Source organism: Glycine max, chromosome 19, assembly GCF_000004515.6.
Source record: "Glycine max cultivar Williams 82 chromosome 19, Glycine_max_v4.0, whole genome shotgun sequence".
NCBI classification, from domain to species: domain Eukaryota; kingdom Viridiplantae; phylum Streptophyta; class Magnoliopsida; order Fabales; family Fabaceae; genus Glycine; species Glycine max.
In genome coordinates, this window is record NC_038255.2 from 4,620,845 (window position 1) to 4,626,782 (window position 5,938).

The 5,938-nt window shown below is 28.0% G+C and overlaps 1 non-coding gene across 1 annotated transcript; it reads left to right on the plus strand.

The window, feature by feature from the left end:
- Window positions 1-734: 734 nt before the first annotated feature.
- On the plus strand, window positions 735-1,621 carry LOC100776902 (uncharacterized). Its single transcript, XR_005890060.1, has 2 exons — window positions 735-894; window positions 1,009-1,621. It is a non-coding gene; the product is annotated as an uncharacterized protein (transcript).
- Window positions 1,622-5,938: the final 4,317 nt, after the last annotated feature.

Consider the following 5,938-nt stretch of genomic DNA (forward strand, 5'->3'; position numbering starts at 1 on the left):
TCATCTATTTATTAGTTTTTTTTTGTAAAATAACTTATAATGATACTTATTTTATGACGGAGGGAGTATAATTTTATAATTAATATATGTTATTTGTATACATAAATTAATTCAATAATATATTATACTTATAATGTTCTTTTTGGAAAATTAATATAAGATAATATTTTATTAATTAATTTTTTACATTAATATAAAATACGATTATATAATAAATATATGCCATTGAAGTCTATAAATTAATTAGTATGTTAAACTTACCAATTTAAAACAAAAGTCAGTAGTAACATGTTGAACTTTTCAACTATGTTATTTTAAAAAAATGAAAATAAAATTGATTAGACATGCCATTGAAATCTATAAATTAATTACTACGTTAAACTTACCAATTTTAAAACAAAAGTCAATAATAACATGTTAGACTTTTCGACTATGTTATTTTAGAAAGAAAAAAAAAGACAAAAAATACAATTGAATAAATATGCCATTGAAATCCATAAATATATTAGTATGTTAAACTTACCCATTTTAAAAACAAATGTCAATAGTAAAATGCTAGACTTTTCAACTGTGTTTTTTTAGAAAGAAAAAAAAGAGAGAAATTTGAATATACGATTGAATAAATGCCTCATTTTCACCTACACTTGCATAAGATAGACCCATTATTTATACCATCACCACTGGGCTTCACTCTCACTCATACACACAATTGTTGAAACAACAACCATTAGAATATGTGTTGGTTTCTCCTATTTGTGTTTCTTAGTCTCACATATGGTAGTCTTTCAGAGACTAGCTACGACAAGAAACTTCCTTCTGCTATTGTGGTTGGCACTGTCTACTGCGACGCATGTTTTCAACAGAATTTCTCTTCAAGAAGCCATTTCATTTCAGGTCCATTTTGCTTTCCTTAATGTGGTCGATTGCATGGTTTATTTTCACATCGCATCATATCCCTTAAGGTGTTATTTGAACTTTTTGACTTATGTTTTATTTTGTCATGTGTAGGTGCCTCAGTGGCTGTAAAATGCAAAGTTGGGAAATCAGTACCAAGTTTCAATAAAGAAGTGAAGACAAATGAGAATGGTGAATTCAAAGTGCAACTACCATTCAAAGTGTGGAAACAAGTAAAGAGAATCAAGGATGCACTTTCAAATTGATAAGTAGCAATGAGCCTCATTGTTCTGTTGCCTCAGTTGATACCTCTTCTTCAGTGAATCTCAAGGCAATAAAACAAGGAGAACACATATTCTCAGCTGGGTTATTCTCATTCAAGCCTATAAAAAAACCAAACTTTTGCAACCAAAAACCAAGTGTTCCAAATTCAAAGGCACATGTGAAAAATGAATTCCTTCCTAATATAGACCCTTCTACATTAGATAAAAAATCAACTGAGGATACCTTTTTCCCTTTCCCTCCAATCCCATTTCTACCTCCAATCCCTTTTCTTCCACCAATCCAGTTTCCTCCAATCCCATTCCTACCCCCAATCCCATTTCTCCCCCCAAATCCATTTCTCCCTCCAAATCCACTTCTCCCAGCTCCAACCCCATTTCTACCTCCCCAAGTTACTAATCCATTGCAACCATTAAGCCCACCACCACTCTTCCCCCCAGTATAACCACCATACCTACGTCCAAATATCCCCAAGCCATTTAATCTTCTGAGGATTCAATAGAATATTAGCGGGGAAAACTAGTCAATTTGTATAAGCTTCCCAATAAATAGTTTATAAGAAAGAAAAATAGAGAGAATGGCGTAAAGTGAAGTTAAAATTAAGTTATGCCGTGAAGTTATGTGAGTGCTTTTGAAAAATTGATATATATATATATATATATATTATATATATATATATATATATGTTAAGGTTAAACCATAAGAGGAATTTGATTTATTTCACCTCAATATAGTTCAGTGTTCTCTTTTTTTACTATTGGGAAATTTGTCCAAGTTGGTTATATATTTCTACGACTTATTTACTTCAATTATAAATCATGACATACACAAATATATAGTTATATATAATAAACAAAAAAATGGGATGGATATATAGATATATTATGAATCATGACACCACCTTTCACAAGTTATTCTAAGAATAAATTTGAAATAGTTACACTCCAAATCACTGGGGTCATCCTAATGGTAAATAAATATGCATGTGCTAATAAGTTTGAATCTCAGGAGACCATTGTATACAAAAATAGTTACTCTCTATTTCTTCCCTTTTATTTTCATTTAATTATAAGGTTGCTATGAGTAACTCATATTTTATTGTTTGATTAAAATAAAGCGAAGAGTGAGAATAGCAAATAATTATTCTAGAGTTGTTAGAGTGACTTGATCTTTGTTCTCAAACACATATATTATATTAATTATAATTAATATTATATTTTTATCCTTCACTTAATAATTATTTTTAATTTTAAATGTATCATTTATTATATATTTATTAATTAATATATCATATTAATATAAAATATCATTTTATAATTAATTCTACAGATATATAAATTAATTAATAAGTGAAACTTACAAATTTTTTTTTTAAAAAAAAACAACCATAATGATATGTTATTACTTTTTAACTATCTTTTCAGATAAAAACGAAAGTACAAAAAACTATTAAATAGAAAATATTATTATAATTTATAGTTAATATATCTTATTAGTTCAATTTTATTTTTAATATTTTTTTAATATCTAATACATGTCACTTTTTCACCTACACATATTATATATATATATATATATATATATATATATATATATATATATATATATATAAATTCATGTTTTATTTTAATTATATATTTGTTATAATTAATATTTATATCCTTCATTTATTTAATACTTTTAATTTTAATGTATAATTTATTATATATTCAGATAATATATTCATGAATTTAATATATATCTGTTTCAAAAATTTAATATAATTTTAATGTATAATTTATTATATAATTTTACTATTTATATATGATACCGATATGCATTAATTAATAAATATATTAGACTTAGCGTTTTTGTTTTTAAAAAATAACATAAAATATTATTCATATCATTTTAGTATATTAGTTAATTTATCTTATTAGTATTATTAAAATATCCTTTTATAATTATTGCTATTGATATATAAATCAGTTAATACGTTAAATTTACCATTTAAAAAAACATGATAATGGCATGTTAGACTTTTTACCCCAATAATACAAATAAAATAAAAATTTATCCAAATAATACAAATGGGAGGATAGATACATGGATGATACAAAACACTCTGTAAAGTGAGAAATCGATTCTTCCTAGCCAATTTTTTTTATCATGGCAAACCGATTTTTCAATTAGGTTTTTTTTTTGTTTTAAAAAACTTAGTTTAGAAATAATTTTTTTCTAAAATGAGTTATATTTTTTTTTTAATTTTATATTTTTGAAATTGCTTTTGTAGTTTTTCCTCACATATATTTTTTTTAAAAAGTTAACTGGTTTTTTGGTTTTAATTTTTTATTTTACTGATTTATATATATTAAATTATAAAAAAAATATTTATCTAGAATACTATTTTAAAAAATAATTAATTATTAAATGAAACTCAACATAGCTAAAAAAATATTGCATGCACTATCATATGATTTATATTTATTTAAATTTAGTTTAGTACATTCCTTGTTATGATTTATAACTATCAAATGAAAAAAAAGTTTGTTTAACTAATATTTAAGAAAAAAATCTAAATATAAATATCTAAATACTCATAAAATATGAAGATGTATATTAAAATAGTTACTTGTATGGACTATGAGTATGCATTTTTAGGAAAAACACAAATTAAAAAAAAACATAGTATAGTATCTTACCTATTATGTAACATCTTTATAAAGAAACAAATATGGTAAATGAAATAAGAAAGAACAATTTTAAATTTTCTTACATCATATTTTTAATAATTTTCTTACTTATTAAATATATTTTTTAACAAAAATGCATATATTTTTAAGTGATCTAATTCTTTTACCTAAATAAATTATATAAATAAAACATGTTGAATTTTAATAGTATGAATTAATGATTGATGTACAACTATGGGTACTTAAATATAATTTATCTAGAATGGTATTTAAAAAAATATTTAATCCTTAAATGAAACCAACTTTATTTAGATTGAAGAAGACAAAAAAAAAAAGACGTAGATAAATAAAGCTCGGGTAAACATCATAATCCTCTCGGCCTAACACAATTAAAGTAGAGAATCTTAAAAAAAAGTAACAACATAATTTCAATGATGAATTTCAAGTTTATTATAAAAAAGTAACAAGTAGTTTTTGCAATGACTACACATATTCATCACGCATAAGAGCTATCATCTCATCAGTCGTTATTGGTTTCTTTGATTTGTGCATCCTGTGAATGAATGCACCCCTTGCATCCTTTTTGAACCTAATGTAAAAAAAAAGTTTTATTGGAACCCAAACCCAAAAAGTGATATTTTACTAACTGGGTTTAGAAGGGATCGGGTGTAGATCAACTGGATTTATTGGTAAGAGGTTCGATAGGGGCGTCCAGATACTAATATTCTTTTCCCACTTGATCTTTAGAGTTTGGATTTCCAAGGAGGGGTCTAGCTTTGTTTTATCGAATATGTCAAGTGGAATAGAATTTGGGGCGTTAGTCTAAAATTTCCTCCTTGCCTTTTCTAATGTTTCCTCCGCAGATGGACACACACGTTTTTGTGTACCTGGGACCAATTAATGTGGTTGCATCCGGACTAGATTGGGATATACTGGTCATGTCCATGAAGGATTCTCAAGAGAGACTATAACATCTATAGGTAGAGCCTTATAGGCTTCTGATGATGTATGCTGATAGTCATACCTCACCCATTCAGGTGTAGATGTAGAAGTGGATTCTCTAAGGACAGGCTCTTTGAACACCTCTTCAATGACTTCACACTTCCTGCATATGTTCTGTGGATTTGCTGAAGTGAAAGCCAAAGGAAATCTTGGTTCACCTGCCATGGGTGCCTTCATCTTATGATTAGTTTTTGAACTTCTCCAAATTGATGGTTGATGGAAGTGGATGATGATGAGGTGGGGAGGATGGTCGAAGGCACTGAGGAGTGATTGGTGCATTTGATGATGTTCCGTCACAACTTGAAGATGAAGGAGGAGATGGTGGAGTCCATTGCTTTTTGGGTATTTTGGATTTTCCTTAGTTGCGCTAGTTTTTAATCTCTTAGGTACATAAGAAGGAATGGCTTGTACCTTGGCAGAAAATGTTGCTTTGGTTATTTTGGCCTTCTTAGGAGCAAGAGATGATTGCTTTTGAATATTAGCTTTCCTTTTCCAATGGACTAGAGGAGTATTATCATCATCTTCAGTTTCACTCAAGTCCTTTAACTTTTGGATTGTTCATTTCTTTTCAGCAATCTTCTAGGGAGCAACAATCATTGGATGGGCTATTTTAGTGACTGGATGAGGGGTAGTGGACGCACCTACTTGTTCATGTTTCCACTTGATTCTACTTTCTTTTGCAATAAGTTCTTTTTCTTCTTCTCTTTTTGTTTGTATTCTAGTCTTCTTCCTTTTCTCTTGCTCTTGAATTATCTTTTAAACCGTGTTGGCAATGCCAAAAGTGTTCAAAGCTTTGCCTTCATCAGCATTGAATCTTGCAAGCCTCTTCTATCTTTTTTTGTTTATTGCTTCCTTGTCCACTTGAGGAGCTTTTCTTCGGTCCAGTTCCAGCTCTAGTTTAATGGCCTTCAAATTTACCGTATTAAACTGCTACTATTTGCAATGACATAGCCTTTGACAATAATATTGTGCTTGGAGTCCTCATCCATCTTGTTAAACACATGATAGACTTCGTGATTCACAATAGTTTGTTTATCAAAGAAGCATAGTAGATGTATTTTGATCCTCCTAGATGCCTTAAGTTTTGA